The sequence below is a fragment of the Schistocerca gregaria genome, chromosome 11, assembly GCF_023897955.1.
Source record: "Schistocerca gregaria isolate iqSchGreg1 chromosome 11, iqSchGreg1.2, whole genome shotgun sequence".
NCBI classification, from domain to species: domain Eukaryota; kingdom Metazoa; phylum Arthropoda; class Insecta; order Orthoptera; family Acrididae; genus Schistocerca; species Schistocerca gregaria.
Window position 1 is genome coordinate 53,165,716 of NC_064930.1, and position 24,256 is coordinate 53,189,971.

The 24,256-nt window shown below is 40.3% G+C and overlaps 1 protein-coding gene across 1 annotated transcript in view; it reads left to right on the forward strand.

Annotated features, from left to right (window-relative positions):
* The window catches only part of LOC126295015 (methylenetetrahydrofolate reductase), a 95,301-nt gene that overhangs the window by 26,612 nt on the left and 44,433 nt on the right, over positions 1-24,256 (forward strand). The gene's annotated exons all lie outside the window — the stretch shown is intronic.

Below are 24,256 nucleotides of genomic sequence, written 5' to 3' on the forward strand. Positions count from 1 at the left end.
ATCAGGTGTGTGAATTCCTTCGCAAATAATTGTTATGCTGCTAGAATGGGTTGGTTCACAATGTCTCCAGCCTCATTGAAGTGACCACTATGAAGCCTGGACTTTACTTCACCAGTGAACTCATTATTGTGAATAATTGAGTCCCACGTGGCTTGTTATCGATAAGATCTTAATGAGAATTGTTCTAAAGTGTCGAGGAATCTTTTTGAAGGATAACTTCTGAGGCACTCTGCAAAATGTCGAGGAGGATGTGGGTCCATTACATCTTTGAGCTATTCAGGTTAAAAACCAAAAAAAAAAAAAAACTGGTGGTATATAGGATATCCAAAAGTTCACACTAATCTAATGAATAGGGTAAATATAGGAATGGTTGGGGAATTGCTGCCTGACTACATAGTAACTTCTAGCTACTTCAGTAAACCATTGTATATAACCATACGAAGTAGGGAGTAGTTTAAGAAAGTACCATGATACCTGTTGATTGTTGCAGAGAAGAAAATGGCAGCAGCCACTTTTAATAATGCTGTTTATTCACGTAAATAGTGCCATTAGCTGATTTGAACTGACCAGTTCATCGCCAGAGAGCTGTTCGTGTTAAAATATAAATTTGTTGAAGAATGACATTTTCACTCTGCAGCGGAGTGTGCGCTGATATGAAACACTCTGGCAGATTAAAACTGTGTGTTGGACCGAGACTCGAACTCTGGACCTTTGCCTTTTGCAGGCAAGTGCTCTACCAGCTGAGTTACCCAAGCACGACTCACGGCCCGCCCTCACAGCTTTAATTCTACCAGTACCTCGTCTCATACCTTCCAAACTTCGCAGAAGCTATCCTGCACACTTTGCAGAACCAGCACTCCTGGAAGATAGGATATTTTGGAGACATGGCTTAGCCACAGCCTAGGGAATGTTTCCAGAATGAAACTTTCCCTCTGCAGCAGAGTGTGTGCTGGTATGAAACTTCCTGGCAGATTAAAACTGAGTGCCGGACCGAGACTCGAACTGGGGACCTTTGCCTTTCACGGATTGTGGCTGTGGCTAAGCCATATCTCTGCAATATCCTTTCTTCCAGGAGTGCTAGTTGTGCTAGGTTCGCAGGAGAGCTTCTGTAAAGTGTGTAAGGTAGGAGATGAAGTACTGGCAAAATTAAAGCTGTGAGGGCGGTTCGTGAGTCGTGCTCGGGTAGCTCAGTTAGTAAAGCACTTGCCTGCGAAAGGCAAAGGTCCCGAGTTCGAGTCTCGGTCCAGCACACAGTTTTAATCTGCCAGGAAGTTTTATAAATTTGTCGTTGGCTCACATTAAAGAACAAAGTTGTTGTTGTTTACACTAGTTTTTCACTTTTTATTTCCCTTCGTGGTGAAAATTCCTTGGGACGATGGTGCACTGCATTTGAAATATAATGTGGTATGTGGTCTATTTGACTGTAATTGTACCTAATAGCAAACTGAAAATGATGTAAAGAAATCATTAAAGTGAAATTGTAAATATTTTGTTATACAATGTTTGTATGCTGTTATACAATGTACTGCAGACATGCATGCATGTGGGAATGTGGATAGTGTGGCATATGAAAGGTTGGGGCAGTCTGGGGAGTACACACAGAGAGCTAAAGTGGTTAAGGTGACTGCTCGCAATAAGCAGGGAAATCCAGGATCCAGTCCCAGGCACAGATTTTCGTGTCACTGATAAGTAGTACAGCCGACATCAAACTGAATTCACAATTTGTGAATCATGTTTGAAACTATTTTGGTTTTAGGTTACTTAAGTAAGTAGCCTAAAACTAAAAGAGCTTCACTTTAATGATTTGTTTACATTGTTTTCCATTGGTATTAGGTTCAGTTATTGTTAAGCAGGCCATTTCTCACACCACATACGGCCACCATCCTAAGGAATTTATGCCGAAAGCGGAAATAAGAAGAGATAACTAATGGAAATGACAGCAAATTTGTATCTTAATGTAAACAGCTGTCCGATGATGATCCTGCCAGTCGGAAACCCGTAGTGGTGCTATTTATGCGAATAAATAGCATTATTAAAAGTGGTAGATTGCTATTTTCTTCCCTGCACAAATTGAGGTATACTTTGTGCACAGCTGCAATCTCAAAATTCCAGTGTCCAATAAAATAGCAACAATGATACCCTTCAGGTGCCACAGTTCAGTTTGCCGACAAGTCGACAGTGGACAGAGGTACTGGAGCTGTGGTAAACGGAATACAGCCACAACCAGGGAATGCAATCTCTCTTGTGAAGCTGGCTATCTTATTCCAATAAGACATATTCACTGTCAGAGTATGTGCACATGAGGACTCTCATAGATATGATGGACTACTTTGCAGAATACTGAAGTACTGTGCTACACATTCTACCGTATCTTCCTTCGTCGTCGGCATTGTCGTTGTTGCCGTGAGGCTCCGTTATAACTAGTGGAAAGGCGCGTCGATCTTAGAGCATGAGACATGGTAACCTTACGTCATTGACAACACACAATGGTCACGGTAGCACCTGATTCCAGAATAGCTGCAGTAGTTAGGGTCTACGAACTACCCCCTCTTGACCAGGTCCCCAAAACTTAACTCATAATGAGATCCCTTCGAAGCAAATTGTGACAACAATCGTCTATAAAGGCTTCGTACAAAGATAAGAAATGTTACAGTTTATGGAATAATAACAGATATGACCAAACTGTCTTGTTTCTTCTCTTTTATTTAACGTAACTTTGTTCACAGTTTTATTTCGCATTCACCACTCATTCACACCATGATGTGGAGTATATGCGAGTGCCTGAACCCTAACTCCCAAGTTCCATTGAAGCCCTTTGATGAACAGTTTTGGTTGCTCAACACCAACAGTCAATGATAATGATCAGTAATTTGTTATTGACTCTTCTAGTTTCGCCACCACCCTCCACAGATGTTTGTTAGGCGTAAGAGAATTATTCACTTTTCTCTCCGATCCGCTATTATTAAGAGTCCATGTAAAAGTTAAAGTTTTTCTCCTTTTCATAAATTGGAGCCTGCTCTCTGCGATATAATTAAAAAAAAAAAAAAAAAAAAAAAAAGGTCTCAATACTGCATCCCTCGTGAGATGCATATAGATTTATCCCGGAATTGACCGCCCTGTAGGTGTACTCAATTTAATGCTCACACTTCGCTATCCACGATTTCATGTAACTAATTGTCCTTTTGTTACTCTGATCATATACCGTAGTTATTTAAAACTCGCCCCTATATTTTTTTTCTACACACAATTAGCACTTCTTTACTTGTTTGTTTCTAAGAGTGAACAAAAAATGACGCCGTATCATCAGCTTTGTCAGTATAAAGCAAAACACCTCAATATGCCCAATTTTACCTCTTGTTATAGGATCAGCTACCTTACTCATTAATTTACTACATATTATTTCCAATAACACTAAACAGGTATCGCCGTTATATTTTAATTGTATTCAAAAGCATGTTACGATTATTATGACCAACCAAATCGTAACAAATCGTATGGCATGCATTTTTAACGATAGCTTTACACTCACCCAGTCTTTAGTCATGCAATATTATATTTAAATATACAGACAGGACCAAAAGATCGATCTCCCTACCATAACCAATAGAGGCAAATATGCTATTCAAGTTCCGTTACATCTATTTTGACTCGTATTGTTACAACATGTTAGGCCTTTACTTACCCATATTTGTAATTTTTCCTTGAGGAATGGTCAGTTTCCCCTCAGTAGTAAAGCTGCTTTGTAAAAAGGGAGAAAGGGATAATCTAGACAATTTTAGACCTATTTCTATGCCATAAGTATTTGCAAAAGTTATTGGAAAGGCTGTGTATGTAAGGATGATTAATCGTTTTATTTCATGTAATTTGCCACCAAATGTACAGTTCAGTTTTAGAAGTGGTTTAACAACTGAAAATGCTAATTCTCTTTTCTCTGTAAGATACTGGATGGATTAAACAGGAGGTTTCTAACACTACTTATCTTTTTTTTATTTAACTAAAACATTTGATTGTGTTGATCACAAAATATTGCTTCAGAAGTTGGACCATTATGAAATATGGGGAGTAGCTCACAATTGGTTCACCTCTTACCTTAATAATAGGCCGTAAAAGGCCATTGACCACACTGTTGAGAATGGCTATGATGTGGGGTTGAATGTGAGCGGCCCGGGGGTGGGGGGGGGGGGGGGGGGGGGGGGGGGCACAGAGATCAGTGCTTGGGCCACTCCTGTTCCTTATTTATATAAATGATATGCCTTCGAAATAATTTCATAGGTCGTAAAAAAATAAACTGATGCTAAATCAAGGTAAGACTCAGTTTTTACAGTTTTTAACATACAATTCAATGAAACCTGACATTTCAATTTCACAGAATGGGCATATAATCAATGAAACTGAACAGGTCAAATTTCTAGGTGTTCAGATAGATAGTAAACTGCTGCGGAAAGCCCAAGTTCAGAATCTTGTTCAAAGACTTAATGCTGCCATTTTTACTATTCGAATGGTACCTGAAATAAGTGATAGTTTGACATAGAAAGTGGTCTACTCTGGTTATTTTCCTTTGCATATGACATATGATATTATATTTTGGGGTAGCTCTTCCCATGATCAAAGGATATTTTTGACTCAGAAATGGGCTGTTTGGGCAGTAAGTGTTGTAAATTCATGAACCTCTTGTCAGCCCCTGTTATTAATCTGGGTATTCTGGCATTGGCCTCTCAATATTTGTATTCTTTACTGTCATTTCTTGTTAACAATATCGGCTTTCAGTCAGTTAGTACTAGGCAGAAATCCAATCTTAATTTGGATCGTACTTCCTTGACTGTTGTGCAAAAAGGTGTGCAGTTTACTGCTGCATCCATTTTCAATAAGGTGCCACAAGAATTAAAAAATCTTGGCAGTAATCCATGCGCTTTGAAATCAAAACTGAAGAGATTCCTCTCGAGTCACAGCTTCTATTCTGTCGAGGAGTTCCTTGAAAAATTAAGCTGATTCTTGTGTTTTGTTGTTGATTATCTTTACATAAATTTGTGGATCTCTTTTTTTGGGTTCATAGACATTTTATTTTATCTATTATTAATTTTATGTCATAATTTCATGTACTGACTCATTCCACGACCTTGGAGATTCGCTCATCAATTTGGTCCTACAGAACTAGATGTGTAAAATAAAAAATAAATAAAATGAAATCTATTTAGGTCTTTCGAGGATTGTAGAATCTACACTTATTCAGACTTCGAGCAGCTTTGAAACCTCCACCGGCCCCCTGTGACGAGATTGGAGGTTGTTGCAGAATGCCGTGAAACCCTTGTGGAGCTCTAGGGGAAAGCAGCAGGGTAAACCTACTGTGGGCTCCCGGTCACTCAGGAACTAGTAGTGCCATATGACCGGATAGGCTGGCCAGGGCGAGGCGACAAATCCTGTTGCACTGGACCCTGTCCTAATTGGCATTTGGACGATGGTAAAAAGTAAACTACTTGCCTGGATCAGGATGTAGAACATTGAACTGAAGTCAAAAAACAAAACTGTGATGATGCCAAAACAGTGTTTAAAGAGAATTTCTGTGATCCTGAGCTTGAACAGGATGCTTTTTAAACTCAGGGTAGGTCTAATGACAGGCTGTGGGAACTTAAGGAAGCAGCTGCACACAGTGGAAATAGGGAAGAAGCCCATAAATGCAAATTGTGTGGCACATGAGATGAAACCACACCACATTTTATGTTCCATTGGAAAGCACTTGAGGCCAAAACACACAAATTATTTGTGGTGTTAATTTCTGGAGAAATTGTGGTTAATGGAGACGTCATAAAGGGGCTCTTATTGCTGTTCAAGGGTGCTAGTGGCTTTTGTAAATGACATGGGAGACACCACAGGATAAACTTAGTTTTGGTGTGGATGACACGGGGTTAGGACTGCTGTTGTTTTATCTCCCTGGTTGAATCAAATCTAGGTGTGATGATGCACAGACAAATCTGCTGGATCATAGTTTATATACATAAATACTTCATTATACAATGTACCGGTTTGACCTAGGGGAATGAGAACTTCTTGGACACACTGTATGTACTATTCAGTGTGTTTTCCTTCTTTCTCCTAACTCAGTAACTGTCTTGTCCCCTACTCTCCTCAATACTTGCTCATCTTACTTCCTACACTTCCAAATTATTCTTCCCATCCTTCACCACTTGCACACCCCAAAGACCTTCAATCTTGCCTTACTTTCCTCCTCATTGTCCACGTTTCAGCACCATGCAGGAGATACACCACGCAAAACACTTTATCATCTTTCCCTCAGACGTTTGTCCATATTAGTGCAGAAAACTCCTTTTCTTATGAAATACCTCTTTTGCTATTGCTATACGGTACTAGTTTTAATTTCTGTGCTTCTTCTCATTCCAGTCACATATGGGGTGCAGGAAGAAAGAGAGCATAAATGCCTCTGTGCATACTGTAATTAGTCTGATTTTGTCTTTGCGATGCCTACAGGAGTGATATGTATGGGAATCTGGTATATTCCTAGATTCGTTACTTAAAGTTGGGTCTTGAAATTTTGTAAATGTGCTTGACTGGATATTTTTCACCTGTCTTCAAACGTCTGCTAGTTCTGTTTTTAAAGCATATCTGTGACATGATTGTTTTGAGCCAAAAACGCCTGTGACCATCAATGCTGCTATTTTTTATACATCCAGTATCCCCCGTTAGCTCTATATGGTACAGGTTTGAGGAGGAATCACACAAGTTTTTTGTAGGCAATCTCCTTTGTGGACTAATTGGATTTCCCTTGTATTCTGCCACCTGCTTTACCCACGACTCAGCCTATATCCATACGATAGTTCCACTTCATATCCTACAGAATGTTACACCCACACATGCACATGACTGCCATCTCAGGCATCTGAGACCCAATATTTGTGCAAGTTAACTATTCCAACTGTACCTCATTCATACTGTAGATATACACTGAAGAGCGAAAGAAACTGGTACACTTGCCTAATACCATGTAGGGCCCCTGCAAGTATGCAGAAGTGCCGCAACACAACTTGGCATACACTCGACTAATATCTGAAGTAGTGCTGGAGGGAACTGACACCACGAATTCTGCACGGCTACCCTTAAATCTGAAAAGTGCGAGGGGGTGGAGCTCTCTCCTGAACAGCAAGTTGCGAGGCATCCCAGATATACTCAGTAATGTTCATGTCTGGGGAGTTGGGTGGCAAGTGGAAGCTTTTAAAACACAGAAGAGTGGTCCTGGAGCCACGCTGTAGCAATTCTGGACATGTGGGGTGTCACATTATCATGCTGGAATTGCCTAACTCTGTCAGAATACACAATGGACATGAATGGTTGCAGGTTGTCAGATAGGATTGCTGTAACTTCAAGTTGAACAAATATATTTCAAGGAAGACATAATACATGAAAGTCACAGATGAAGTAAACAGAGTAAGACGTGTGTACTTTTTAACAGTCAAATCATAACTGAGTCCAAGTCTAGCGGCCGCTGGCTGGCTGGCCGCTTAGGTGGCGCTGCTGCTGCGTGGCTGGCAGACAGTGCCGGATGTAGAGGACGCGCGTAACTGCGCGGCGGCACTTAGAAAGATCGGCGAGTCACAACACTTTTTTCCCCTTTGAAGTTTTTGCACAGGTCTTGATGAAGGTGGCCTGTAGATTGCTAAAGTCCATAGGTGTTGTTTGACTGACCGTAAAGTCTTGAGGAGGAGGCTTCCCGTACGGATGGAAGTGTCCCCTGATGATTATGGGTCGAGATGACGAGAGACGTGGGGGTCGAATCTGCTGGGGCCCCGTGCACCAATCTGCCCGTTGCGGCAAGTCCGGCTGTTATAATAGGAGACACGGGTGATGTGTCCGCATCCGTAGGAGAAGGAGGCGAGTAGAGTTGCTCCAACAGATAGTGATCATCTGGTTCCTGCATGGGCATGTCTCCTGGTGGTGTCAGTTCTTATGCTGGCACCGATATGATAGTGAGAGGACTGCGTCGTGAGTAATGAGAGATTCCAGTATCCCGAGCGTCAGGTAGAGCCGAAGGTGGTGTAGTGGCATCTGGAACAGGTGTTGCCTGTACACGAGGCCAAAGCTGGTCTGAATGACGCACTGCAACACCCGTGTCCATCTGGATTTCATACAGGCATCAGCCACGTTGTCGTAAGATGTGGCCAGGACTCCATTTTGGCCGCCTGCCATATCCCCGTACCCAAACAAGGTCGCCGGCGGTGAACTGGCCGAGCGAAGGCACCTGCGGCCGTGAGGTGAGAGGCCGCAGAAGATGAAGTAGCGTGCGGGGCTGTCAGCTGTGTAAGAGCTCAGCCGGGCTGTGGTCACCCATGGGTGTGAAACGGTAAGAAGCCAGAAATTGGAGAAGTGCACCATCAGCAGAAGAAGTCAGGAGTTTCCTCATCTGAGCCTTAAATGTGCGGATCAGTCGTTCAGTTTCACCTTTTGACTGTGGATGGAACGGAGGGGCCGTGACGTGAATGGCAAGAACAAGATGTTGGCCAGGTCGATAAGTAGCCAGGCACGAGGCCTGTTTCAGCATAGTCTTCAATTTCTGGGAAGCCGCATCGCATGACGCGGACCAGTGAATGGGCACATTTTTATGCAACAGGCGATGCAACAGCTGAACCACCAAAGCAGCAGATAGTAAAAACTTGTGAAAGTATGCTATTTTCCCCAAGAAGGCCTGCAGTTCCTTAACAGTGTAGGGTGAGGAAGGGCATCGATCACGACAGTTTGCTCAAGCGGACGAATACCATCCCGAGAGAGTTGAAACCCCGAGTACGTGATAAATGCCTGAAAACATTTTGATTTCTGAAGATTACACTTAAGACCGGCAGTCTGTAAGACATGAAAAAGTGTGCGGAGATTTTGAAGATGTTCGTCAGTGGTGGAGCTAGTGACAACAATGTCGTCTTGGTAATTTATACACCCAGGGACAGTGATCAATAATTGTTCCAAGAATTGCTGAAAGAGAGCAGGGGCGCTGGCAAACCTGAATGGCAATCGTTGGTATTGATAGAGGCCGAAAGGTGTGTTAAGGACCAGAAACTGCCGGGAGGCAACATCGAGAGGAAGTTGATGATAAGCTTCTGACAGGTCAAGCTTAGAAAAATACTGGCCTCCAACAACAATTCTTCAGGTCACTAGGGTAAGTGTTGATAAGGCAATGAGCTTTTACAATGGCTTTGAAGTCGCCACAGAGACGAATATCACCATTTGGCTTAGCAACGACGACAACACGAGAGGACCACTCACTGGAAGTGACATGAAGCAAGACTCCTGAAGCAGTGAGACGATCCAGCTCCTGTTTGACCCTATCACGAAGGGACACAGGAATGGGCTGAGCCCGAAAAAACTTAGGCCGAGCAGTGGGTTTGAGCATGATATGAGCTTCAAAGTCATTTGCACGGCCTAACCCAGGAGAAAAAAGGGACAAAAATGTCATTGACAAGGAATCCAATTGAGCATAAAGATTTTCAAAAGACTGAGCGATGGACTTCATCTAGAGTTGGATTTGCTAACTGAATGGGCACGTTGCCTAACTTCTTTGTCGGGCGCCGATCGGATAATAGCATGGAATCAGCGTAGGATTCTTTGTGAACTTCGGTAACAAATTGACACTTTCTACTGAGGCCGTGAAGTTCAGCAGCCCAAGCGCGATAGGATTGATTCGGTTGTTTTTGACAATGATAAAAGGCAACACGAGAGGCTACCACGTGCATTTGCTTTTGAAAATAGACGGACAGAAGTGAGCACATTTCAGCAAAGGACAAAGACGCAGGATCTTTCAAAGGAGCCAATTGCGACAACAGCCGATACATTTGAGGTGAAATCCAAGAAAGGAACAGAGACTTACACGTTTGTTTGTCCACGACACGAAATGCCAAGAAGTGCTGTTGAAGACGTTTTTCGTAATCAGACTAGTCTTCCGCCGTCTCGTAGTAAGGAGGAAAAGGAGGTAGAGACGGCATTTGATGTCGTGACGAAATCATGAATCGCATTTGTGAGAAGCATTTGCTGTTTTACGAGATCTTGCAGTAGTTGCTCTAAAGTAGCCAGGGAAACGTGGGTCAATGATGGAAAAGTAAAATCATTACCTTGTCGCCAATTGTTATAACTTCAAGTTGAACAAATATATTTCGAGGAAGACGCAATACATGAAAATCACAGATCAAGTAAACAGAGTAAGACGTGTGTACACTTTAACAGTCAAATCATAACTGAGTCCGAGCCTAGAGGCTGCTGGCTGGCTGGCAGCTTAAGCGGCGCGGCTGCTGCACGGCTGGCAGACAGCGCTGCATGTAGAGGACGCGCATAACTGCGCGGCGGCACTTTGAAAGATCGGCGAGTCACAACAAGGATATTGACGTATGTGTCACCTGTCAAGAGTCATATCTAGACATATCAGAGGTCCCATATCGTTCCAACTGTACGTGCCCCGCACCATTACAGAGCCTCCACCAGCTTGAACAATCCCCTGCTGACATGCAGGGTCCATAGATTCATGAGATTGTCTCCATATCTGTACATGTCCATCCACTCAATACAATTTGAAATGAGATTCTTCCAACTAGGCAACATGTTTCCAGTTATCAACAGTCCAGTGTCAGTGTAGACAGGCCAGGGGAGGTGTAAAGCTTGGTGTCAAGCAGTCATCAAGGTTACACAAGTGGGCCTTCAGCTCGAAAGCCCATACTGATCATGTTTTGTTGAATGGTTGACACTTGTTGATGGCCCAGCATGGAAATGTGCAGCAGTTTGCGCAAGGGTTGCACTTCTGTCACATTGAACGATTCTCGTCAGTTGTTGTTGATCCCATTCTTGCAGAATCTTTTTCCGGCTGCAGCGATGTTAGAGATTTAAAGTTTTACCGGATTCCTGATATTCACAGTACACTCGTGAAATGGTACTGTGGAAAAATCCCCACTTCGCCACTACCTCGGAGATGCTGTGTCCCATTGCCTGTGTGTCAACTATAACACCACGTTCAGATTCACTTAAAATCTGGTAACGTGTCATTGTAGCAGCAGCAACTGATCTAACAACTGCACCAGACACTTGTTGTCTTATATAGGCATTGTCGACAGCAGCGCCATATTCTGCCTGTTTACATATCTCTGTGTTTGAATACTGATGCCTATAGCAATTTCTTTGGTGTTTCCGTGTAGGATACTATGTATACTTCCTGTTGGTTTCTACTCTGCTTAGTACATGTTCTAATGTTTCTAGATGCAACATAGTCTTTACCCTATGATTTTCTCCTAGTGCCATTATTTTGTTTTGTTTGTTGCTTTTTTCCTTCAGCTCCACTAACCTCCTCTGTTTCTTGCACATCCTAGTCATCTGTTCCTAGGAGGGCAGACATCGGCAAACCTCAAACATTTTCCTCTTCCAGCACTACCTCCCCCCCACCTCCCCCCCACCTCCCCCCAAGTCTTCCTGTGAGCAATGCTCAGTCATGTTCTCTATTCACAGATCGGAAAGCCAGGAGGCAGACACAGTTTTATCTTACACCTTTTCCTAATACAATCCAGTTGGTACTTTCTCCTCCTACTCTTAATGCTGCTTTTTTTTTATTTATGTAGTTGTAAGCTTATTGCCAACCATGTTGTGAAAAGTCTTTTGCAGGTGTACAAAGCAGATGCATAAGCCTCTTCCCTTTTCAATAAATCTCTCTCCCAAAATTTTCAAGAGTCCAGTTGCATTTCTTATTCCTAAATTATCATAGGTATAGAGAAAGTGAATATAGTTAGTAAAAAACTGCTGTATGCATGGAGAGAAAAATCCCTTGACAAATGATGCTAGGTGATCAGCATGATACAATATTTTTCATGGAGACAGTGTACTGTAATTGTTAATCTGACCTGTGCCACTTCACGATCAGGAACATGCAGCTATCAAAGTAGAAACCAAACTGGTTCTAAGTCTCCATTATCTTTTCCAGTCATTTGTTTATGACGACACGTAATATAACTTCTGCTGCATTTGAAATGAAATTAATTTTCCTCTGCTCACTGTGTTACTCTGTTCCCAGTTTCTTTGATATTGGAATTACTACGGATGTTAAAAAGCCCTGTGGCCTTTGCCACTGCAATATACATATATTTTGTTGTTACTGTTCATGGCAATATAACAGAATTCTTTTAGTTCACTTTGAATCAAACATTCGAGTATTTATAATATTGTAAGCTCTCAAATTTTAACAGTAAAGCACACAATGATGCACAACAGCTCTCTCTTCCCTCATCTGCCACTGGGGTTGGACAAGTGGCTCTGTAATGCTCTCGTGATTATTATACAGAGCCTACTCTTCTTTGTATGTGTTTCTTTTTCTAACGTGTTGCTCAGACTGAGGCACAGTACTCAAGTTTTAGTTGAATGTGGCTTTTGTTAGTCACTTCTTTCAGTGATGAATTTCACTTTCTTAAGATTCTTCCAATTAATTACAGCCTGGTGTATGTTTTTGTAGAATTAGTTCTATCTTGTTAGTAAAATACTTCTGGTTGTGTGACTGCATTGTGAATGTGTAACATTATCTGACATTTGGCCACTGTGCAAATGGCCTTCCCTGAGGTGTTTTTGGTAAGTAAAGAGTTTTATTGACAGTGACAATGGCCACAAAAGCCTGTGCTTACATAATTTTATGTGGTCATTCTACTTTGAATCACTCCATATGGTAAGGTGTCATCCGAGAGACTCTATTTGTAGCGGGACTTTGAATTTCACCACGCTGCACTTGTTCCCTCAGATATAAATTATACCGCTGCAGCTGTGTGAGCGCTTGATGACAGAGAAAATATATAAGAAAAGGAAAGTACTAAAAATGTAATTCTCTTTGTTTTCTATCCATCTTTTGTCTCTTGAGAGCGGAAGCTTAAAGCAGACGTAAAAACTTATTAGCTAGTCTCAGTCTGATTAAGACAAAAAACAACTTATTGATGTGCAGACGTATTGTGGAAATTTGTACGAAATTCAGAGGATGGAAGCAGCAACATAAAATACATTGCATTTAATCTCAAGACGATTTTGATTTGTATAAATTAGTGATTCCTGGACAATTGCAAGATTTCGGAGCAGCTACTACTTTTCACGCAGAAACAAAGTAGGAGATTTTTGAAGACCTGGATGCCGCACGAAAGAAGACATGTTAACATGGTAAAGGATGAACTCTTATCTACACCATTTCCCCCTGTTAATCACGTTTTGTTATTATCTGTTCTTTTTAAAATAATTTTTGTTGTGGTAATTGGTTTGAGTTTTCTCAGAAACGCCACAAGGAGCACCCCAACAATAGCTTTTCCGAATCACAAAGTCCGGTAACTTTTCTCTTATACGAAGTCTGACTTGCATTTCATTCTTTCCCTTTTTCACGGTCATTAATAATTTTAAAAAACCCTTTTTACTCACGATTTCTTCCCACATTTTCAACCTTTTCTTTTCTTCTCATTTTCTTTTTTATTAACCACTACATATTCTATAAATGAACCAATCAGTATAGTCAGATCCACAAATTTGCCTGTTTATTTACATTAATTAGTCATAAATTTGTTACTGCACATGGCAATATAACAGAATTCTTTTGTCAGGTATGTAAAAGCTCAAGTTGTAAGTCACTATAATGAAAACATATAATATACACCACTCAAAAATACACGACACATGGTATACTGAAGATGTCAGTAAAATTGGAAATTAATCAATTACTGGATTATTTAACACCTAATGAGTACATACTGGTAAAACTGCATATTTTACAAATGTCAGATGTAACCACTGAACACTTTGTTTCTTTGAAAAATCAGTCTGTATTCACATTTCATTGTGTACACCATAGTGTGATTTAATTAAGGTTAAATTAATTCTTGTAATTGTAAATTTCTTAAAATAGTAACATTAACAATATGTACACTAGTTTTGATGTTCACAACCCTGTAAATACTTAAGCAGCTGAGCCTGCGAAGGCAGTGTAATTGTTATTGTGTGCTAGTTTGTTTGTGAATCAGCTCTAGTTTGTTACTAGATCAACTTTTGTTTGTCTGTATTCAGAAAAATTAATAAATTACATTTTAATGAAGTTAGAAGTCAAACAATGTGTTAATGTTTTCATTTGAAAGTTATAAAAAAATTTCATATAATTAAAACCTGGGCAATATTAGGTTTTAGCAATGAATACAGTGATAAGCCAAAACTTAGGACCACTGCCCACTGTGACATTGGATGTGTTGTCATTGCGGGCATGTGGCACAGAAACAAAAGTATGTAAGCAGAGCAGACATGAACAGAGGGTTGCCCTAGTGAAGATTTGGGCTGCATATGGGGAAATCCATTGAAATAAGCAACTTAGAGCAAGGGCATATTATTATTACACAGAGCCTCTGAACGAGTATCTCAAAAATGGCAAAGCTGGTGGAATGTTCACACTACTGTTGTGAGCATTATAGAAAGAGGTAGAAGGACAGTGAAACTACCATTAGGCACTAAATGGTTGGATGTCCACAATTATTTACAGAATGTGGGGTTCGGAGGCTTGTCTGCTCTGAAAAATAGGATAGATGGTGATCTGTGGCATCTGTGCTGAAAGAGAGCAGTGCTGGTCCACGCACAAGTGTTTCGGAGCACACCATTCATAGTAAAGTGTTGGAAGTGGAACTGTGCAATAAACCACCCCTGTGTGTTTGCATGTTGACCCGACAATGTCGATTATGATTGTGGTGGGCACAGGACCATCAGAATTCACTGTCAGTCAATGGAAACATGTCGGCTCTTCAGGGGAATCACGCTCGGTTGTTGGCCGTCTCCACAAATGTCACCATTGAGGTAAGCGTGTAACGAGCCACGGACGCAGACTGTTGGGAGACATTCTTCTGCGCTTGCGTGGGACCTGTGGTAGTAATTGAAGACACACTGACAGCTGCGAACCACCTGCATCCCGTCGTGCTCGATGTACGCAAATCAGTGGCCAGCTATTTACACGAATTACATGACCTGTGCATAGACATCTAATGCCACAATACCTCCACAAACCTACCGACAAACTGTCTGGTCTCTGGCATGCAGAATCAGTGATGTATTTTATTCAAAAGATGAACAAACGAGCTATTAAGCAGATGATCATAATGTCTTGGCTCATCGGTGTAGGTCACCCTCATTGTTGACAGATTAAAGAGAGGTATTATGACTATTTGTTGTACAACAGAAGTATCAAACTTATTTTATGTCTTATGTGCTTTGTATTGGGTACTTAAAGGAAGCCAAATGGAGAGTTATAATTTTCAGTTTCATCTAAGAATTGATGACAAATCACAACATTACAGTATGCAAGCTCCCAGATATTTTATTATTGTGACTGTTTCATAATGAGGTATCTCGAACAGAATGAGCCGCGTGGAGTGGCCGAATGGTTTGAGGCACCCTGCCACAGATTGCGCATCCCCTCCCACCGACTCACCCCTCGTGTGTGTGTGTGTGTGTGTGTGTGTGTGTGTGTGTGTGTGTGTGTGTGTGTGTGTGTATGACCTCAGCAGTTTGGTCGTTTAGGAGTTCACACACATTTGAACATTTTGAACAGAATGACCTTCTCAGTGGCAACCAGCACAGATATCGAAAACGTCAGTCACATTAAATCCAGCTTGCAGTTTTCTCATGTCATACTGAAAGCTTTGGATCGAGGCAGCGAGGTAGATACAGTATTTCTTAATTTCTGAAAACTATTTGACTCAGTACTGCATTTACGCTTATTATCAAAAGTACGATCATATAGACTATCAAGCGAAATTTGTGACTGCATTGAGGACTTTTTGTAGGGAGTACACAGTGTGTTATCTCAGATGGAGAGTCATCGTCAGATGTAGAAGTAACTTCGAATATGCCCCAGGAAAGTGTGTTGAGATCTTTGCTGTTCATTTTGTGTATTAATGATGTTGTAGACAATATTAATAGTAAAATCAGGCTTTTTGCAGATGATGCAGTTATCTACAATGAAGTACTGACTAAAAGATGCAGCATAAATATTCAGTCGGATCTTGATAACTGGTGCAGAGATTGACAACTTGTTCTAAATGTTGAGAATAGCAAAATTCTTCAATTGACAAAACAAAACAAAAAAAGTAGTATCCTATGGCTATAACATCAATGAGTCCCCGTTGGAATCAGCCGACTTATACAAATACCTGGGTGTAACACTTCATAGGGATCACATAGATTCACTCGCTGGCAAATCAGATGGTAGGTTTTTGTTTATTGGTGGAGTACTGGCGAAATGCAATCAGTCTGCAGAAGAGATTGCTTTCAAATCACTCTTGTGGCCAGTTCTAGAATGTTGCTCAAGTGTGTGGGACCCGAATCAGAAAGGGCTAACAGGGGATATTGGATGTATACAGTGAAGGGCAGCATGAATGTCACAGGTTTGTTTAATCTGTTGAAGAGTGTCACAGAGTTACTGAAGGAACCGAACTGGAAGTCTCTTGAAGATAGATGTAAACTACCCCGAGAAAGTCTATTAAGAAAATATCAAGAACTGACTTTAAATGATTTCTCTGGGAATGTACTACAACCGCCTATGTACCGCTCGCACTTTATATGTGAATACCGCACTTTATATGTGAATGGGACAGGAAGAAATGCTAATAACAATGGGACATACCCTCTGCCATGCACCTCTTGATGGTTTGCAGAGTATGGATGTAGATGATTGGATACTGTGTAATTATCCATCAGGGGCCAAAAAGTCCCACTCACCAAAATATTCAGGAAATGTCTCTGAACAACCTTAGAAATTTTTGTCTGTGGAGTATGGGTTCATTGAGCATAAAATTCTTGTGTTTTATCTGTCATTTTTGTTCTTCCTTCTGCTTCTTTTTAAATTTTTTGCCTAATCCCTATTGTTTCTTTTCTAGAACTTTTCACTTTTTGTGTTCTTCTTTCTCTCACTTCTTCTCCTCTGCTCAGTGTTTTTGGCTCTCGATGTTAGTATCACTACCTTCCCCCACATCTTCTATAAAGCTATAAGCATGTTTTTCAAAAATAGTTGTACCAGTGGCCCAGTTCAATTGCTTTTTGTATCAGTATTACTTGTATCGACATTTTTATTCATTTTATGTTGCCGCAGTGTAAGTATGTAGAAATCAGAATATGCTTCATAGTATTCTTTCCACACTATGTTTTGAGACCAGTTTCTCTCCCACCTATGTTATGAACATTTTTTGGAACTAGCGATTGCTTAAATATTTGATTTCTGTTATTTTATCACGATGATTATTTGTTCCTATGTAGGTGAGTGCCAACAAAATATTGTCACACACTGTGGATAAATTAGGTGACTGAAATTTCATGAGAAGGGGCTGCCGCAACAAAAAAGAATTTTTTTATGGTAGCCACCCCAATCCGCTTATCGTATCCATGGCACTCTCTCCCCTATTTCATGGTAATGCAAAACAAGCTTCCCTTCTATAAAATGTTTTGATGTTCTCCGTCAATCCCATCTGATGCGGACAGCAGTACTCCAAAAGAGGACAGACAAGCATCGTGTAGGCAGTCTCTTTAGTAGACATGTTGAATTTCCTAAGTGTTCTGCTGATTGATCAGTCTTTGGTGTGCTTTCCCCACAACATTATCTATGTGATCATTCCAATTTAAGTTATTCATAATTGTACTCCTTAAATATTTAGTTGACTTTACAGCCTTTAGATTTGTGTGTTTTATATGTAACTGAAATTTAGCAGATTCATTTTAGTACTCATGCAAATGACTTCCTGCATTTCATTATTTATAGTCAGTTGTCACTTTTTGCATCAAACAGATATCATGTCTAAATTGTTTTGAAATTTGTTTTGATTGTCAGATGACTTTAGAAGATGGTAAGTTGCAGGATCATCCGCAAACAGTCTAAGAGGGCTGCTCAGATTGTCTCCTAATTCGCTTAGGTACATGAGTTACAGCAGAGGACCTATACCACTTCCTTGGGGAATGCCAGATATCACTTCTGTTTCACCCAACAATTTTCCATCAGTTACTACACTCTGCAACCTTTCTATGATTCGAAATCGTGAAGCCAGTCCCACAATTGAGAAGATACTCTGTAGGCATGCAATTTGATTAGAAATTGCTTAAGAGGGACTTCACATTTATTGCTGTTAACTGACATATTTATTTGGAAATCACACTAAAACATTAACAGATAAACATTCACAGCTATACTGCAACAAGAAAGTAACACCGACATCTGAATGAATAACTGAATCACTCTGGGAGTGAAACTGTACTGCCGCCACGTACGGCAACAGCATAGCGTGTGGGAGAGAGATTCTTGCAGCCTAGTTTGTTACTCGTTGCTAGCCGCTCGGAGAGAGAATGAATCTTATTGGCTGCCAGCAGTTAACAGAGAGGAATGTGCAGAACGGCTGAAAATTGGACCAAGTCGTTACATGATGCAAACTCGAACTATAGTATGAACAATTCAGTGAGTGCTCTCTAAGAGTACAGAACTGTCTGAGAGTAAAAAACTCTCAGGTGTATCACAACCCTTGGAACTGTTTGTTTGTGTTGAGGCTGCCTAACTGACTTTCTTCATCCAGTATTTGAGAATAATGGCACTTAGGAACTTCCGACAAACTTTGTATGTAATTTCAAACTTTTACAAAACTTTTTCTCACTGACACTCTCTACACATTAATGAAAGGGAAAAAAATATTGCTTACTACATATTTGCTGTTGTGCAGTAAAACTTCAGTGTCAGACATAATGTTTTAATTTATTTCTTCTTTATCACTGACCATATTAAAATAAAAGAATCAAAGACTACCACTGAATGTATGTGTATAATTATATCATTGTACAACACGTAGTTCTGTGAAGATGATACAAACAGTGAAATGTGTAGAGCAACTAGTTTTTGCTTAAAAATGAGCTCAAATTACCCACATTATATTCATCCAGTGTTTGATAACACGAGCACTTATCAACACGCTACCAACTTGAGGCACGATTTCAAACCTTTCCTAAACTTTAAATGAACAATGGGAAACCCACATAGGAATATCAACAGTGTAGGAAAAGATAGATTGCTACATAAAATAAAGAAGAAGTTGCAGACACGGTTCACCTGAACTGTCGGAGGTGCGTGAGAGGTGTGCTTGCTTGTGTGTATCAGTGATGAGTGTTTCTGTCTTTGTCTTTTGTGGAAGAAGGCTGTGGCTGAAAGCTTTGTGTAAGTGTCCTTTAATTGTACCTGACTGCAACTTAATGTCTGCTTTCCTAAACTTTTTATCAGTTGCGTGCTTAAAGTCAAACATTTAACACATTAAGCCACTTGTAAAGTAATCAGATGTTTGAAGCTGTTTTATAAATGGGAGTTTGATTCTTTAAAAATTGAGGGATTACTGGTAGTACACCATTACTTACAGAACTTTATAACAAACACTACTATTTCCCATGTAGCAAAAATAACTTTTCAATCACTGAATTTAGGTAACTGGATAGTTTGCAGAAAATGAGGCTAATCTGACACATTTATTTATTTATCGTTTTGCAATTTCCTTACAAATTGGTTGGGATTCTCAACGTCTTGCTTTGTGCTAGTGATCAGCACGTCGGACTGCCAAATGCAGAGATAGTAATCATTGAATTTGTTGGCCAGTGATTTGAAACTGTCACAATTTCTGCCTGCCAGAACTTTTTTCTAGGAACTATTTTGTATGTGCTGCAGATACCAAGATGATGGAGTGTCTGCCAATGTTTGCCTTTTGTAGGTGGCTTAACACACTGTGGACAGATACTGAAATTTCTCGTTTTTCAAACACCGTCTGTTGTGGACGGATTGTGAGATAACTCGTGTTTACTACAAGCTGCCCATAGACTGTGTGTAGTTACGTGTTTACACCCATAGGCAACATAGCGAACGTGATTGCTTTGTGTACTTTTTACTTATTCAGTATTGTGAGTGTATTTTGATATTTCAAATAGTTACATAATTTTCGTACCGAGCGAGGTGGCGCAGTGGTTAGCACACTGGACTCGCATTCGGGAGGACGACGGTTCAATCCCGTCTCCAGCCATCCTGATTTAGGTTTTCCGTGATTTCCCTAAATCGTTTCAGGCAAATGCCGGGATGGTTCCTTTGAAAAGGGCACGGCCGATTTCCTTCCCCATCCTTCCCTAACCCGAGCTTGCGCTCCGTCTCTAATGACCTCGTTGTCGACGGGACGTTAAACAACACTAACCTAACCTAACCATAATTTTCGTCTTGAAGTTTCTCCTGCTCTTAGAGATAGCTCTATTCAGAAAACGGAAGGAAATGAATGACACTGAAATATTTTTGGGTTTATTTTTGCTGATGCATGCTAAGATGTCCCTAGTGAGAATGAAGATCCAGATGATTGTGTTAAGGAATGTTTGTATGGGCCTGAGAATGATTCTAGGGACAGTGTCATTTTTAGACGTACAAAGAAGTGTAATGTGGCATCGGTGTCAAGTCATTCCGACAGCAACGGTGAAGGTGACTGATTGTGAGAATGATTCATTTTGTCATAATGAAAACAATGATTGGTTTGAGATTGATATTCAGCCACACTTGCAACTATTTGATGGTTATCCTGTGGTCATTACATTTCCAACACAGTGTGACTGTGTAGCCACTGTGATTAGCTGGACGTTTGGTGACAACTTGTTTGAAATGTTTTGCAAGGTGTTTTGCTCCTGTCATCTTCAGATCTCAGTGAAAGATAAAACATCACACAAAACACTTGAATGGTTTACTGTTACATGAGGAGATTCCTTGACCTAATTGTTCTGATGGGACAACCAAGAAAAGATAAAAGAGCATCGCTTAACAGACTGTCTAATAGGTACCCCACTATTGTCACAGACTGAGAGATTTGAACAGATTTTCAGGAGGACGACAGTTCAATCCCGTGTCCGGCCTTCCTGATTTAGGCAAATGCCGGGATGGTTCCATCCCTAATTGGACGAGACTGATGACCTCAGTGCTTGCTTTCTTCCACGAAATCGACCCCTTGAACAGATTTTGACATTCTGGTATGAAATTGAACAATAGAACTGGGAGACTCTTCAAAGTACAACATGTGCTGGATTATTTATTCCATAAATTCGGGACACTGCACAGACCAGAGAGATAATTGTCTTTGAATGATGGGATGATTTCACAGAGTGTACAGATGAGGTTTCAATCACACAACTCTGCAACGATGACAAAAGTATGGGTTATTTGTTAGGATGGTGTGTGAGAGAGACGTAGGCTGTATCTCCAGTATAGTGATTTACACTGGTGAAGAGAAGTAACTGGAAGAATGGGTTTTTGGCCATTATCTTAGTATGTAGCACCATTTCTGCCACAATAACTGTTATAATAGCATGTTTAATTGTTATAACAGCATGTCTACTAAAGAGTTACTACTCGAAAGCAAAACCAGATCTGTGGTACTAGGAGAGCAAAACTGTGAAAACAAGATCAAGAATGAAGAAAGATCTCATAGTTTTCTGTAGATAATACGATAAAGTTCTCATCATGCGGAGAGCAATGTGATATTCTTCTCGTCATGTGGAGAGACAAGTAGGATGTCAGAATGATTTCAATAATTCATGAAACTTCTCTCTCAAATGACAGAAATGAAAAATAGAAACAGAAATAGAAGTTTATTGTCTCATAACATGCTATTTCAAGCCAACTATAGGAGACTTGTCAGTACACAAAAACTGGTTTACAATTTTCCTTATAATACCAGTAATATAATATACAGTAATGAATAATAACTTAATTAAGCAATTGATAATTTTTCTTCAAAAGTAACAAACTTTTAAGATTAACAGTCCTAAGTACTTGCTCTCTCCTGCTCAAACTTTCAGGTTGTCATTTATGAATTCTTCTACTGAATAGTAATATTTCTGCACTAGTTTCTCTTGTAAGGATTTTTCCAGTGTTTCTAAATTTATGCTGAGCAGTTCTCTTCCTTTCACTTTATTATAAATTTTCATACACATATAGTGTGGAGTTTGAGCATAAAGTTTTAAATGGTGGGTGCATAGTATAAAATTATTTTGATTTCTGGTGTTGTAATCATGTTGAAAATGATTTGCTGCAAATAAATCAGGGTTACTGCGTACAAAGATAATCAGCTTGTATATGTATAGTGAGGGAACACTCAGTATACTCAGATTTTTTAGGAGTGAGTGACATGATTTTCTTCGCTCTACATTGTGCATTTTTTTAATGATGGTTTTCTGAAGTTTGAATATTCGACACACATGGTTTGGGTTACCCCAAAATACAATTCCATACCTTATTACTGACTCAAAGTAGATGTATTATACTACTTTTCTTATGTCCATACTGGTAACATTGTACAATATTCTCATTGCATATGCTAAGCTATTTAATTTATTTGCAAGGGACTGTATGTGTGACCCCCATGATAGATTTTTATCTAGTTGCATTCTTAGGAATTTCACATCACTAGCTTCCTGCAAATCCTGGTTTCTATGACTGACCTGAATATCATTTAATTTTGCTGGTTTTGTCTTAAATTGCATTAACTGAGTCTTTTCCATGTTTAATTTTAACCCATTTAAATCAAACCAGCTATCTAAGATTTCTAAAGTATTTAATACAGTTTGTGGAATTTGATCTGCAATGTTACTTTCAATGATTAAAGATGTGTCATCTGCAAATAAAACTTAGTGACACTCAGTATTAAGTGGCAGATCATTTATGTAAAACAAAAACAGAACGGGACCTAAGACAGAACCTTGGGGTACTCCATGTGAAATGGTTTTCCATTTTGAAGTCCCTCTCACTCTTACAGAATTGTATCTTGCCAATAGTGAGCAGAAGGTACACTTTAATGTTTCTGCTCTGGATTTCTAGATGTAGCAAGAGGTATGGTGGGACTCTTCATTGTTTATAATTTATATCAATGATGTACCTAATATTAAGCCATGTAAATCTGTTCTGTATGCTGATAATACCACTTTCATTGCAGCTGGAAATGACATGGAGGACCTAGAGAAACAGAAGCAAAGCCAACCTAAGAATTTCTAGTATCCCGTTTAAAGACGATGAATGACTGTAAACCAGAATAAAATTGACAATTTATGTAGTTAATGCAATACCAACAATGATTGTACTGTCAAACATCTGGTGTACAAGTAGATTCCAAATTAACTTGTAACCTCCACACATATTCTGTATGCACTAAGTTACCAAAGGTCATATTCCTGTTACATAAACCTAGAGCATGTGTGAGTGAAAATATGTTGCTTAGATCCTACATTATGAATTTTTTCACAGTCACATGACACACTGCATACTGTTTTGGGGCAGCTCTACTGGGGTGAAAAGAGTTCACGGGTATAAGAAAAAGCGTATCAGATGGGTAGTGGGTATTATCAAAAACAATGTACCCAGCAGGCCACTTTTCGAGAAACTGGGCATCGTAGCAGTCCCTTTGTTATATATACTTAATTGCGTAGCCTACATGAAAGAAAAACAGCAGAGCTACAGATTAAGGCAATAATTTCATTGTCACAAAACGTGACACAAAGAAAAGATTTATCAAATCTGTTGTAACCTTTAATCACAATAATTGCATGGATATTCACACTCTCTCTTAGAAACAATAGCTGATCACATGATTACAACTCAGTCTCTCGTATTGGACTGCCGTGCCGTGACACGCGGCCGGCGCCGTTCGTAGCTAGGTGGCGCTCCCACGCTCAGCCGATTTGCGGAGCGCCTCTATCGCCATTTGTGCGTACTGTCGTGGCGGCACTGTTAAATGTCGTGGCACTATCACAACAAAATCTTTACAAGATTAAGCAAGACTGACAACAGCTTTACATACCTTGGGGTAAAACTGTTCAATGCACTGTCACCATGACTCTTTCTTTCTTTCTTTCTTTCTTTCTTTCGCTTACACCACAGTCCCGCAGCGATTGCAGGGTCGGCGTGGTTACAATGGATTTGGTAGTGTTAGTGCTAGAGATGCAGGAGGGGATCAGTGTACCCCAACTGTCTGCGTTTACTGTAAATCATGAAATAGTTTGGATGTGTTTCAAATGTCCGCGACGCGTGTGACTGAAGCGGAATGTGGGGACCAGCCTGGTATTCACCTAGCGGGATGTGGAAAACCGCCTAAAATCCCCATCCAGGCTGGCTAGCACACCGGCCCTCGCCATTAATCCTCCAGGCGGGTTCGAACCGGGGCTGGTGCACCTACAAGTCCAGGAAGCAGTGCAT